The sequence below is a fragment of the Phyllobates terribilis genome, unplaced genomic scaffold (assembly GCF_046119375.1).
Source record: "Phyllobates terribilis strain yellow unplaced genomic scaffold, ASM4611937v1 Scaffold_11__3_contigs__length_659146591, whole genome shotgun sequence".
NCBI lineage: Eukaryota > Metazoa > Chordata > Amphibia > Anura > Dendrobatidae > Phyllobates > Phyllobates terribilis.
Window position 1 is genome coordinate 603,027,675 of NW_027362771.1, and position 14,766 is coordinate 603,042,440.

At 34.2% G+C, this 14,766-nt stretch overlaps 7 non-coding genes across 7 annotated transcripts; all 7 read right to left on the reverse strand.

The window, feature by feature from the left end:
- Window positions 1-394: 394 nt before the first annotated feature.
- On the reverse strand, window positions 395-466 carry TRNAW-CCA (transfer RNA tryptophan (anticodon CCA)). The gene has a single exon. It is a non-coding gene; the product is annotated as a tRNA-Trp (tRNA).
- Window positions 467-2,376: 1,910 nt separating this feature from the next.
- TRNAW-CCA (transfer RNA tryptophan (anticodon CCA)) lies at window positions 2,377-2,448 on the reverse strand. Its single transcript has one exon. It is a non-coding gene; the product is annotated as a tRNA-Trp (tRNA).
- Window positions 2,449-6,825: 4,377 nt separating this feature from the next.
- TRNAW-CCA (transfer RNA tryptophan (anticodon CCA)) lies at window positions 6,826-6,897 on the reverse strand. Its single transcript has one exon. It is a non-coding gene; the product is annotated as a tRNA-Trp (tRNA).
- A 2,907-nt stretch (window positions 6,898-9,804) lies between these two features.
- On the reverse strand, window positions 9,805-9,876 carry TRNAW-CCA (transfer RNA tryptophan (anticodon CCA)). Its single transcript has one exon. It is a non-coding gene; the product is annotated as a tRNA-Trp (tRNA).
- A 430-nt stretch (window positions 9,877-10,306) lies between these two features.
- On the reverse strand, window positions 10,307-10,378 carry TRNAW-CCA (transfer RNA tryptophan (anticodon CCA)). The gene has a single exon. It is a non-coding gene; the product is annotated as a tRNA-Trp (tRNA).
- A 1,409-nt stretch (window positions 10,379-11,787) lies between these two features.
- On the reverse strand, window positions 11,788-11,859 carry TRNAW-CCA (transfer RNA tryptophan (anticodon CCA)). The gene has a single exon. It is a non-coding gene; the product is annotated as a tRNA-Trp (tRNA).
- Window positions 11,860-14,277: 2,418 nt separating this feature from the next.
- On the reverse strand, window positions 14,278-14,349 carry TRNAW-CCA (transfer RNA tryptophan (anticodon CCA)). The gene has a single exon. It is a non-coding gene; the product is annotated as a tRNA-Trp (tRNA).
- Window positions 14,350-14,766: the final 417 nt, after the last annotated feature.

Sequence of the window (14,766 nt, forward strand, 5' to 3'; positions counted from 1 at the left end):
ACGCCCATAATTCACTTAAAAAGTGCATGAAGAAATCGTGGCACACCTCGAAATTTGCTACTTTTACTAACAGACTGAAAAAGACATAAACAAGGACGAATGAATATCTTGGTATTGGGAATGGAGGGTTTTCCAGTTTAAAATTTAGAGTCTAGTAAAGAACCCTTTTATCTTATGGATTCAAAGATAACAATGCTATGATCAAAGTGAAAAAAGATCCCAACGTGCCTTAAATATTCAATGTTTTGATTTCGCTTCCCTATGATTTTTCTCATCAAATAATTGTTTATAAGATATTAATTTATAACATTCAACTAAAAGACATTTTTCATACACATAGCAACACAGCTTCAATTTTAATCCAGACATGGGTTAAGTTATGAAAAAGTGTTTTTGACCCCGATGTGATTTGAACACGCAACCTTCTGATCTGGAGTCAGACGCGCTACCCTTGCGCCACGAGGTCATATGAAAAGAAACTTTCCGCCCATAATATAACTCACTTAAAAATTGCATAAAGAAATCGTGGCACACCTTCTCGAAATTTGCTACTTTTACTTACAGACTGAAAAAGACATAAACAAGGACGAATGAACATCTTGATATTGGGAATGTAGGGATTTCCAGTTTAAAATTTAGAATCTATTAATGAACCCTTTTTTCTTATGGTTTCAAAGATGACAATGCTATGATCAAAGTGAAAAGAGATCCCGAAATACATTAAATATTCAATGTTTTGATTTCATTTCACGATGATTTTCTCATGAAAGAATTGTTTATAAGATATTAATCTATAACATTCAACTAAAAGACACTTTTTTAGACACTGCGCTGACAGATAGCAACACAGTTTCAATTTTAATCCAGACATGGGTTAAGTAATGAAAAAGTTGCTTGACCCTGGCGTGATTTGAACACGAAAACTTGTGATCTTCAGTCAGACGCGCTACCGTTGCACCACAAGATCATACGAAAAGAAGCTTTCCGCCCATAATTCACATGAAAAGTGTATGAAGAAATCGCGCAAACCTTCTCGATATTTGTTACTTTTGCTCACAGACTGATAATGACATAAACAAGGACGAATGAATATCTTGATATTGGGAATGGAGGGTTTTCCAATTTAAAATTTAGAGTCTAGTAAAGAACCCTTTTTTCTTATGGATTCAAAGATGACAATGCTATGATCAAAGTGAAAGGAGATCCCGACGTGCCTTAAATATTCAATGTTTTGATTTTGCTTCCTGATTATTTTTCTCATCAAATAATTGTTTATGAGATATTAATCTATAACATTCAACTAAAAGACACTTTTTCAGACACTGTGCTGACAGATAGCAACACAGCTTTAATTTTAATCCAGACATGGGTTAAGTTATGAAAAAGTATTTTGATCTTGACATGATTTGAACACGCAACCTTCTGATCTGGAGTCAGACGCGCTACCCTTGCGCCACTAGGTCATATGAAAATAAACTTTCCGCCCATAATATAACTCACTTAAAAATTGCATGAAGAAATCGTGGCACACCTTCTCGAAATTTGCTACTTTTACTTACAGACTGAAAAAGACATAAACAAGGATGAATGAACATCTTGATATTGGGAATGCAGGGATTTCCAGTTTAAAATTTAGAATCTATTAATGAACCCTTTTTTCTTATGGTTTCAAAGATGACAATGCTATGATCAAAGTGAAAAGAGATCCCGAAATGCATTAAATATTCAATGTTTTGATTTCGTTTCACGATGATTTTTCTCATGAAAGAATTGTTTATAAGATATTAATCTATAACATTCAACTAAAAGACACTTTTTTAGACACTGCGCTGACAGATAGCAACACAGTTTCAATTTTAATCCAGACATGGGTTAAGTAATGAGAAAGTTACTTGACCCTGGCGTGATTTGAACACGCAACCTTCTGATCTGGAGTCAGACGCGTCACTGTTGCACCACAAGATCATACGGAAAGAAACTTTCCGCCCATAATTCACTTAAAATGTGCATGAAGAAATCGTGGCACACCTCGAAATTTGCTACTTTTACTAACAGACTGAAAAAGACATAAACAAGGACGAATGAATATCTTGGTATTGGGAATGGAGGGTTTTCCAGTTTAAAATTTAGAGTCTAGTAAAGAACCCTTTTTTCTTATGGATTCAAAGATGACAATGCTATGATCAAAGTTAAAAGAGATCCCAACGTGCCTTAAATATTCAATGTTTTGATTTCGCTTCCCTATGATTTTTCTCATCAAATAATTGTTTATAAGATATTTATTTATAACATTCAACTAAAAGACATTTTTCAAACACATAGCAGCACAGCTTCAATTTTAATCCAGACATGGGTTAAGTTATGAATAAGTTTTTTTGACCCCGACGTGATTTGAACACGCAACCTTCTCATCTGGAGTCAGACGCGCTACCCTTGCGCCACGAGGTCATATGAAAAGAAACTTTCCGCCCATAATATAACTCACTTAAAAATTGCATGAAGAAATCGTGGCACACCTTCTCGAAATTTTCTACTTTTACTTACAGACTGAAAAAGACATAAACAAGGACGAATCAACATCTTGATATTGGGAATACAGGGATTTCCAGTTTAAAATTTAGAATCTATTAATGAACCCTTTTTTCTTATGGTTTAAAAGATGACAATGCTATGATCAAAGTGAAAAGAGATCCCGAAATGCATTAAATATTCAATGTTTTGATTTCGTTTCACGATGATTTTTCTCATGAAAGAATTGTTTATAAGATATTAATCTATAACATTCAACTAAAAGACACTTTTTTAGACACTGCGCTGACAGATAGCAACACAGTTTAATTTTTAATCCAGACATGGGTTAAGTAATGAAAAATTTGCTTGACCCTGGCGTGATTTGAACACGCAAACTTCTGACCTGGAGTCAGACGTTCTACCGTTGCACCACAAGATCATATCAAAAGAAACTTTCCGCCCATAATTCACATGAAAAATGTATGAAGAAATCGCACAAACCTTCTCGAAATTTGCTACTTTTGCTTTTAGACTGAAAATGACATAAACAAGGACGAATGAACATCTTGATATTGGGATTGCAGGGTTTTCCTGTTTAAAATTTAGAATCTAGTTATGAACGCTTTTTTCTTATGGATTCAAAGATGACAATGCTATGATCAAAGTGAAAGGAGATCCCGACGTGCTTAAATATTCAATGTTTTGATTTTGTTCCCCGATGATTTTTCTCATGAAAGAATTGTTTATAAGATATTAATCTATAACATTCAACTAAAAGACACTTTTTTAGACACTGCGCTGACAGATAGCAACACAGTTTCAATTTTAATCCAGACATGGGTTAAGTAATGAAAAAGTTGCTTGACCCTGGCGTGATTTGAACACGCAACCTTCTGATGGGGAGTCAGACGCGTCACTGTTGCACCACAAGATCATACGGAAAGAAACTTTCCGCCCATAATTCACTTAAAAAGTGCATGAAGAAATCGTGGCACACCTCGAAATTTGCTACTTTTACTAACAGACTGAAAAAGACATAAACAAGGACGAATGAATATCTTGGTATTGGGAATGGAGGGTTTTCCAGTTTAAAATTTAGAGTCTAGTAAAAAACCCTTTTTTCTTATGGATTCAAAGATGACAATGCTATGATCAAAGTGAAAAGAGATCCCAACGTGCCTTAAATATTCAATGTTTTGATTTCGCTTCACTATGATTTTTCTCATCAAATAATTGTTTATAAGATATTTATTTATAACATTCAACTAAAAGACACTTTTCATACACATAGCAGCACAGCTTCAATTTTAATCCAGACATGGGTTAAGTTATGAATAAGTTTCTTTGACCCCGACGTGATTTGAACACGCAACCTTTTCATCTGGAGTCAGACGTGCTACCCTTGCACCACGAGGTCACATGAAAAGAAATTTTCCGCCCATAATATAACTCACTTAAAAATTGCGTGAAGAAATCGTGGCACACCTCCAAATTTGCTACTTTTACTTACAGACTGAAAAAGACATAAACAAGGACGAATGAACATCTTGATATTGGGAATGCAGGGATTTCCAGTTTAAAATTTAGAATCTATTAATGAACCCTTTTTTCTTATGGTTTCAAAGATGACAATGCTATGATCAAAGTGAAAAGAGATCCCGAAGTGCATTAAATATTCAATGTTTTGATTTCGTTTCACGATGATTTTTCTCATGAAAGAATTGTTTATAAGATATTAATCTATAACATTCAACTAAAAGACACTTTTTTAGACACTGCGCTGACAGATAGCAACACAGTTTCAATTTTAATCCAGACATGGGTTAAGTAATGAAAAAGTTGCTTGACCCTGGCGTGATTTGAACACGCAAACTTCTGACCTGGAGTCAGACGTTCTACTGTTGCATCACAAGATCATATGAAAAGAAACTTTCCGCCCATAATTCACATGAAAAATGTATGAAGAAATCGCACAAACCTCGAAATTTGCTACTTTTGCTTATAGACTGAAAATGACATAAACAAGGACGAATGAACATCTTGATATTGGGAATGCAGGGTTTTCCTGTTTAAAATTTAGAATCTAGTTATGAACCCTTTTTTCTTATGAATTCAAAGATGACAATGCTATGATCAAAGTGAAATGAGATCCTGACGTGCCTTAAATATTCAATGTTTTGATTTTGTTCCCCGATTATTTTTCTCATGAAAGAATTGTTTATAAGATATTAATCTATAACATTCAACTAAAAGACACTTTTTTAGACACTGCGCTGACAGATAGCAACACAGTTTCAATTTTAATCCAGACATGGGTTAAGTAATGAAAAAGTTACTTGACCCTGGCGTGATTTGAACACGCAACCTTCTGATCTGGAGTCAGACGCGATACCGTTGCACCACAACATCATATGAAAAGAAACTTTCCGCCCATAATTCACTTAAAAATTGCATGAAGAAATCGTGCACACCTTCTCGAAATTTGCTACTTTTACTTACAGACTGAAAAAGACATAAACAAGGACGAATGAATATCTTGGTATTGGGAAAGGAGGGTTTTCCAGTTTAAAATTTAGAGTCTAGTAAAGAACCCTTTTTTCTTATGGATTCAAAGATGACAATGCTATGATCAAAGTGAAAGCAGATCCCGACGTGCCTTAAATATTCAATGTTTTGATTTTGCTTCCTGATTATTTCTCTCATCAAATAATTGTTTATGAGATATTAATCTATACCATTCAACTAAACGACACTTTTTCAGACACTGTGCTGACAGATAGCAACACAGCTTCAATTTTAATCCAGACATGGGTTAAGTTATGAAAAAGTATTTTGACCTCGACATGATTTGAACACGCAACCTTCTGATCTGGAGTCAGACGCGCTACAGTTGCTCCACGAGGTCATATGAAAAGAAACTTTCCGCCCATAATATAACTCACTTAAAAATTGCATGAAGAAATCATGGCACACTTTCTCGAAATTTGCTACTTTTACTTACAGACTGAAAAAGACATTAACAAGGATGAATGAACATCTTGATATTGGGAATGCAGGGATTTCCAGTTTAAAATTTAGAATCTATTAATGAACCCTTTTTTCTTATGGTTTCAAAGATTACAATGCTATGATCAAAGTGAAAAGAGATCCCGAAATGCATTAAATATTCAATGTTTTGATTTCGTTTCAAGATGATTTTTCTCATCAAAGAATTGTTTATAAGATATTAATCTATAATATTCAACTAAAAGACACTTTTTTAGACACTGCGCTGACAGATAGCAACACAGTTTCAATTTTAATCCAGACATGGGTTAAGTAATGAAAAAGTTGCTTGACCATGGCGTGATTTGAACACGAAAACTTCTGATCTAGAGTCAGACGCGCTACCGTTGCACCACAAGATCATACAAATAGAAGCTTTCCGCCCATAATTCACATGAAAAGTGTATGAAGAAATCGGGCAAACCTTCTCGAAATTTGTTACTTTTGCTCACAGACTGAAAATGACATAAACAAGGACGAATGAATATCTTGATATTGGGAATGGAGGGTTTTCCAGTTTAAAATTTAGAGTCTAGTAAAGAACCCTTTTTTCTTATGGATTCAAAGATGACAATGCTATGATCAAAGTGAAAGGAGATCCCGACGTGCCTTAAATATTCAATGTTTTGATTTCGTTTCAAGATGATTTTTCTCATCAAAGAATTGTTTATAAGATATTAATCTATAACATTCAACTAAAAGACACTTTTTTAGACACTGCGCTGACAGATAGCAACACAGTTTCAATTTTAATCCAGACATGGGTTAAGTAATGAGAAATTTGCTTGACCCTGGTGTGATTTGAACATGCAACCTTCTGATCTGGAGTCAGACGCGTCACTGTTGCACCACAAGATCATACGGAAAGAAACTTTCCGCCCATAATTCACTTAAAAAGTGCATGAAGAATTCGTGGCACACCTCGAAATTTGCTACTTTTACTAACAGACTGAAAAAGACATAAACAAGGACGAATGAATATCTTGGTATTGGGAATGGAGGGTATTCCAGTTTAAAATTTAGAGTCTAGTAAAGAACCCTTTTTTCTTATGGATTCAAAGATGACAATGCTATGATCAAAGTGAAAAGATATCCCAACGTGCCTTAAATATTCAATGTTTTGATTTCGCTTCCCTATGATTTTTCTCATCAAATAATTGTTTATAAGATATTAATTTATAACATTCAACTAAAAGACATTTTTCATACACATAGCAACACAGCTTCAATTTTAATCCAGACATGGGTTAAGTTATGAATAAGTTTTTCTGACCCCGACGTGATTTGAACACGCAACCTTCTGATCTGGAGTCAGACGTGCTACCCTTGCACCACGAGGTCATATGAAAAGAAACTTTCCGCCCATAATATAACTCACTTAAAAATTGCATGAAGAAATCGTGGCACACCTTCTCGAAATTTGCTACTTTTACTTACAGACTGAAAAAGACATAAACAAGGACGAATGAACATCTTGATATTGGGAATGCAGGGATTTCCAGTTTAAAATTTAGAATCTATTAATGAACCCTTTTTTCTTATGGTTTCAAAGATGACAATGCTATGATCAAAGTGAAAAGAGATCCGGAAATGCATTAAATATTCAATGTTTTGATTTCGTTTCACGATGATTTTTCTCATGAAAGAATTGTTTATAAGATATTAATCTATAACATTCAACTAAAAGACACTTTTTTAGACACTGCGCTGACAGATAGCAACACAGTTTCAATTTTAATCCAGACATGGGTTAAGTAATGAAAAAGTTACTTGACCCTGGCGTGATTTGAACACGCAACCTTCTGATCTGGAGTCAGACGCGTCACTGTTGCACCACAAGATCATACGGAAAGAAACGTTCCGCCCATAATTCACTTAAAATGTGCATGAAGAAATCGTGGCACACCTCGAAATTTGCTACTTTTACTAACAGACTGAAAAAGACATAAACAAGGACGAATGAATATCTTGGTATTGGGAATGGAGGGTTTTCCAGTTTAAAATTTAGAGTCTAGTAAAGAACCCTTTTTTCTTATGGATTCAAAGATGACAATGCTATGATCAAAGTGAAAGGAGATCCCGACGTGCCTTAAATATTCAATGTTTTGATTTTGCTTCCTGATTATTTTTCTCATCAAATAATTGTTTATGAGATATTAATCTATAACATTCAACTAAAAGACACTTTTTCAGACACTGTGCTGACAGATAGCAACACAGCTTCAATTTTAATCCAGACATGGGTTAAGTTATGAAAAAGTATTTTGACCTCGACATGATTTGAACACGCAACCTTCTGATCTGGAGTCAGACGCGCTACAGTTGCTCCACGAGGTCATATGAAAAGAAACTTTCCGCCCATAATATAACTCACTTAAAAATTGCATGAAGAAATCATGGCACACTTTCTCGAAATTTGCTACTTTTACTTACAGACTGAAAAAGACATTAACAAGGATGAATGAACATCTTGATATTGGGAATGCAGGGATTTCCAGTTTAAAATTTAGAATCTGTTAATGAACCCTTTTTTCTTATGGTTTCAAAGATTACAATGCTATGATCAAAGTGAAAAGAAATCCCGAAATGCATTAAATATTCAATGTTTTGATTTCGTTTCAAGATAATTTTTCTCATCAAAGAATTGTTTATAAGATATTAATCTATAATATTCAACTAAAAGACACTTTTTTAGACACTGCGCTGACAGATAGCAACACAGTTTCAATTTTAATCCAGACATGGGTTAAGTAATGAAAAAGTTGCTTGACCATGGCGTGATTTGAACACGAAAACTTCTGATGTAGAGTCAGACGCGCTACCGTTGCACCACAAGATCATACGAATAGAAGCTTTCCGCCCATAATTCACATGAAAAGTGTATGAAGAAATCGGGCAAACCTTCTCGAAATTTGTTACTTTTGCTCACAGACTGAAAATGACATAAACAAGGACGAATGAATATCTTGATATTGGGAATGGAGGGTTTTCCAGTTTAAAATTTAGAGTCTAGTAAAGAACCCTTTTTTCTTATGGATTCAAAGATGACAATGCTATGATCAAAGTGAAAGGAGATCCCGACGTGCCTTAAATATTCAATGTTTTGATTTTGCTTCCTGATTATTTTTCTCATCAAATAATTGTTTATGAGATATTAATCTATAACATTCAACTAAAAGACACTTTTTCAGACACTGTGCTGACAGATAGCAACACAGCTTCAATTTTAATCCAGACATGGGTTAAGTTATGAAAAAGTATTTTGACCTTGACATGATTTGAACACGCAACCTTCTGATCTGGAGTCAGACGCGCTACTGTTGCTCCACGAGGTCATATGAAAAGAAACTTTCCGCCCATAATATAACTAACTTAAAAATTGCATGAAGAAATTGTGGCACACTTTCTCGAAATTTGCTATTTTTACTTACAGACTGAAAAAGACATAAACAAGGATGAATGAACATCTTGATATTGGGAATGCAGGGATTTCCAGTTTAAAATTTAGAATCTATTAATAAACCCTTTTTTCTTATGGTTTCAAAGTTGACAATGCTGTGATCAAAGTGAAAAAAGATCCCGAAATGCATTAAATATTCAATGTTTTGATTTCGTTTCACGATGATTTTTCTCATGAAAGAATTGTTTATAAGATATTAATCTATAACATTCAACTAAAAGACACTTTTTTAGACACTGCGCTGACAGATAGCAACACAGTTTCAATTTTAATCCAGACATGGGTTAAGTAATGAGAAATTTGCTTGACCCTGGTGTGATTTGAACATTCAACCTTCTGATCTGGAGTCAGACGCGTCACTGTTGCACCACAAGATCATACGGAAAGAAACTTTCCGCCCATAATTCACTTAAAAAGTGCATGAAGAAATCGTGGCACACCTCGAAATTTGCTACTTTTACTAACAGACTGAAAAAGACATAAACAAGGACGAATGAATATCTTGGTATTGGGAATGGAGGGTATTCCAGTTTAAAATTTAGAGTCTAGTAAAGAACCCTTTTTTCTTATGGATTCAAAGATGACAATGCTATGATCAAAGTGAAAAGATATCCCAACGTGCCTTAAATATTCAATGTTTTGATTTCGCTTCCCTATGATTTTTCTCATCAAATAATTGTTTATAAGATATTAATTTATAACATTCAACTAAAAGACATTTTTCATACACATAGCAACACAGCTTCAATTTTAATCCATACATGGGTTAAGTTATGAATAAGTTTTTTTGACCCCGACGTGATTTGAACACGCAACCTTCTGATCTGGAGTCAGACGTGCTACCCTTGCGCCACGAGGTCATATGAAAAGAAACTTTCCGCCCATAATATAACTCACTTAAAAATTGCATGAAGAAATCGTGGCACACCTTCTCGAAATTTGCTACTTTTACTTATAGACTGAAAAAGACATAAACAAGGACGAATGAACATCTTGATATTGGGAATGCAGGGATTTCCAGTTTAAAATTTAGAATCTATTAATGAACCCTTTTTTCTTATGGTTTCAAAGATGACAATGCTATGATCAAAGTGAAAAGAGATCCCGAAATGCATTAAATATTCAATGTTTTGATTTTGTTTCACGATGATTTTTCTCATGAAAGAATTGTTTATAACATATTAATCTATAACATTCAACTAAAAGACACTTTTTTAGACACTGCGCTGACAGATAGCAACACAGTTTCAATTTTAATCCAGACATGGGTTAAGTAATGAAAAAGTTGCTTGACCCTGGCGTGATTTGAACACGCAACCTTCTGATCTGGAGTCAGACGCGCTACCCTTGCGCCACGAGGTCATATGAATAGAAACTTTCCGCCCATAATATAACTCACTTAAAAATTGCATGAAGAAATCGTGGCACACCTTCTCGAAATTTGCTACTTTTACTTAAAGACTGAAAAAGACATAAACAAGGACGAATGAACATCTTGATATTGGGAATGCAGGGATTTCCAGTTTAAAATTTAGAATCTATTAATGAACCCTTTTTTCTTATGGTTTCAAAGATGACAATGCTATGATCAAAGTGAAAAGAGATCCCGAAATGCATTTAATATTCAATGTTTTGATTTCGTTTCACGATGATTTTTCTCATGAAAGAATTGTTTATAAGATATTAATCTATAACATTCAACTAAAAGACACTTTTTTAGACACTGCGCTGACAGATAGCAACACAGTTTCAATTTTAATCCAGACATGGGTTAAGTAATGAAAAAGTTGCTTGACCCTGGCGTGATTTGAACATGCAAACTTCTGACCTGGAGTCAGACGTTCTACTGTTGCACCACAAGATCATATGAAAAGAAACTTTCCGCCCATAATTCACATGAAAAATGTATGAAGAAATCGCACAAACCTTCTCGAAATTTGCTACTTTTGCTTATAGACTGAAAATGACATAAACAAGGACGAATGAACATCTTGATATTGGGAATGGAGGGATTTCCAGTTTAAAATTTAGAATCTATTAATGAACCCTTTTTTCTTATGGTTTCAAAGATGACAATGCTATGATCAAAGTGAAAGGAGATCCCGACGTGCCTTAAATATTCAATGTTTTGATTTTGCTTCCTGATTATTTTTCTCATCAAATAATTGTTTATGAGATATTAATCTATAACATTCAACTAAAAGACACTTTTTCAGACACTGTGCTGACAGATAGCAACACAGCTTCAATTTTTATCCAGACATGGGTTAAGTTATGAAAAAGTATTTTGACCTTGACATGATTTGAACACGCAACCTTCTGATGTGGAGTCAGACGCGTCACTGTTGCACCACAATATCATACGGAATGAAACTTTACGCCCATAATTCACTTAAAAAGTGCATGAAGAAATCGTGGCACACCTCGAAATTTGCTACTTTTACTAACAGACTGAAAAAGACATAAACAAGGACGAATGAATATCTTGGTATTGGGAATGGAGGGTTTTCCAGTTTAAAATTTAGAGTCTAGTAAAGAACCCTTTTTTCTTATGGATTCAAAGATGACAATGCTATGATCAAAGTGAAAAGAGATCCAAACGTGCCTTAAATATTCAATGTTTTGATTTCGCTTCCCTATGATTTTTCTCATCAAATAATTGTTTATAAGATATTAATTTATAACATTCAACTAAAAGACATTTTTCATACACATAGCAACACAGCTTCAATTTTAATCCAGACATGGGTTAAGTTATGAAAAAGTGTTTTTGACCCCGACGTGATTTGAACACGCAACCTTCTGATCTGGAGTCAGACGCGCTACCCTTGCGCCACGAGGTCATATGAAAAGAAACTTTCAGCCCATAATATAACTCACTTAAAAATTGCATGAAGAAATCGTGGCACACCTTCTCGAAATTTGCTACTTTTACTTACAGACTGAAAAAGACATAAACAATGACGAATGAACATCTTGATATTGGGAATGCAGAGATTTCCAGTTTAAAATTTAGAATCTATTAATGAACCCTTTTTTCTTATGGTTTCAAAGATGACAATGCTATGATCAAAGTGAAAAGAGATCCCGAAATACATTAAATATTCAATGTTTTGATTTCATTTCACGATGATTTTCTCATGAAAGAATTGTTTATAAGATATTAATCTATAACATTCAACTAAAAGACACTTTTTTAGACACTGCGCTGACAGATAGCAACACAGTATCAATTTTAATCCAGACATGGGTTAAGTAATGAAAAAGTTGCTTGACCCTGGCGTGATTTGAACACGAAAACTTCTGATCTACAGTCAGACGCGCTACCGTTGCACCACAAGATCATACGAAAAGAAGCTTTCCGCCCATAATTCACATGAAAAGTGTATGAAGAAATCGCGCAAACCTTCTCGATATTTGTTACTTTTGTTCACAGACTGATAATGACATAAACAAGGACGAATGAATATCTTGATATTGGGAATGGAGGGTTTTCCAGTTTAAAATTTAGAGTCTAGTAAAGAACCCTTTTTTCTTATGGATTCAAAGATGACAATGCTATGATCAAAGTGAAAGGAGATCCCGACGTGCCTTAAATATTCAATGTTTTGATTTTGCTTCCTGATTATTTTTCTCATCAAATAATTGTTTATGAGATATTAATCTATAACATTCAACTAAAAGACACTTTTTCAGACACTGTGCTGACAGATAGCAACACAGCTTCAATTTTAATCCAGACATGGGTTAAGTTATGAAAAAGTATTTTGACCTCGACATGATTTGAACACGCAACCTTCTGATCTGGAGTCAGACGCGCTACAGTTGCTCCACGAGGTCATATGAAAAGAAACTTTCCGCCCATAATATAACTCACTTAAAAATTGCATGAAGAAATCATGGCACACTTTCTCGAAATTTGCTACTTTTACTTACAGACTGAAAAAGACATTAACAAGGATGAATGAACATCTTGATATTGGGAATGCAGGGATTTCCAGTTTAAAATTTAGAATCTGTTAATGAACCCTTTTTTCTTATGGTTTCAAAGATTACAATGCTATGATCAAAGTGAAAAGAGATCCCGAAATGCATTAAATATTCAATGTTTTGATTTCGTTTCAAGATGATTTTTCTCATCAAAGAATTGTTTATAAGATATTAATCTATAATATTCAACTAAAAGACACTTTTTTAGACACTGCGCTGACAGATAGCAACACAGTTTCAATTTTAATCCAGACATGGGTTAAGTAATGAAAAAGTTGCTTGACCATGGCGTGATTTGAACACGAAAACTTCTGATCTAGAGTCAGACGCGCTACCGTTGCACCACAAGATCATACGAATAGAAGCTTTCCGCCCATAATTCACATGAAAAGTGTATGAAGAAATCGGGCAAACCTTCTCGAAATTTGTTACTTTTGCTCACAGACTGAAAATGACATAAACAAGGACGAATGAATATCTTGATATTGGGAATGGAGGGTTTTCCAGTTTAAAATTTAGAGTCTAGTAAAGAACCCTTTTTTCTTATGGATTCAAAGATGACAATGCTATGATCAAAGTGAAAGGAGATCCCGACGTGCCTTAAATATTCAATGTTTTGATTTTGCTTCCTGATTATTTTTCTCATCAAATAATTGTTTATGAGATATTAATCTATAACATTCAACTAAAAGACACTTTTTCAGACACTTTTTCAGACACTGTGCTGACAGATAGCAACACAGCTTCAATTTTTATCCAGACATGGGTTAAGTTATGAAAAAGTATTTTGACCTTGACATGATTTGAACACGCAACCTTCTGATGTGGAGTCAGACGCGTCACTGTTGCACCACAATATCATACGGAATGAAACTTTACGCCCATAATTCACTTAAAAAGTGCATGAAGAAATCGTGGCACACCTCAAAATTTGCTACTTTTACTAACAGACTGAAAAAGACATAAACAAGGACGAAGGAATATCTTGGTATTGGGAATGGAGGGTTTTCCAGTTTAAAATTTAGAGTCTAGTAAAGAACCCTTTTTTCTTATGGATTCAAAGATGACAATGCTATGATCAAAGTGAAAAGAGATCCCAACGTGCCTTAAATATTCAATGTTTTGATTTCGCTTCCCTATGATTTTTCTCATCAAATAATTGTTTATAAGATATTAATTTATAACATTCAACTAAAAGACATTTTTCATACACATAGCAACACAGCTTCAATTTTAATCCAGACATGGGTTAAGTTATGAAAAAGTGTTTTTGACCCCGACGTGATTTGAACACGCAACCTTCTGATCTGGAGTCAGACGCGCTACCCTTGCGCCACGAGGTCATATGAAAAGAAACTTTCAGCCCATAATATAACTCACTTAAAAATTGCATGAAGAAATCGTGGCACACCTTCTCGAAATTTGCTACTTTTACTTACAGACTGAAAAAGACATAAACAAGGACGAATGAACATCTTGATATTGGGAATGCAGAGATTTCCAGTTTAAAATTTAGAATCTATTAATGAACCCTTTTTTCTTATGGTTTCAAAGATGACAATGCTATGATCAAAGTGAAAAGAGATCCCGAAATACATTAAATATTCAATGTTTTGATTTCATTTCACGATGATTTTCTCATGAAAGAATTGTTTATAAGATATTAATCTATAACATTCAACTAAAAGACACTTTTTTAGACACTGCGCTGACAGATAGCAACACAGTATCAATTTTAATCCAGACATGGGTTAAGTAAT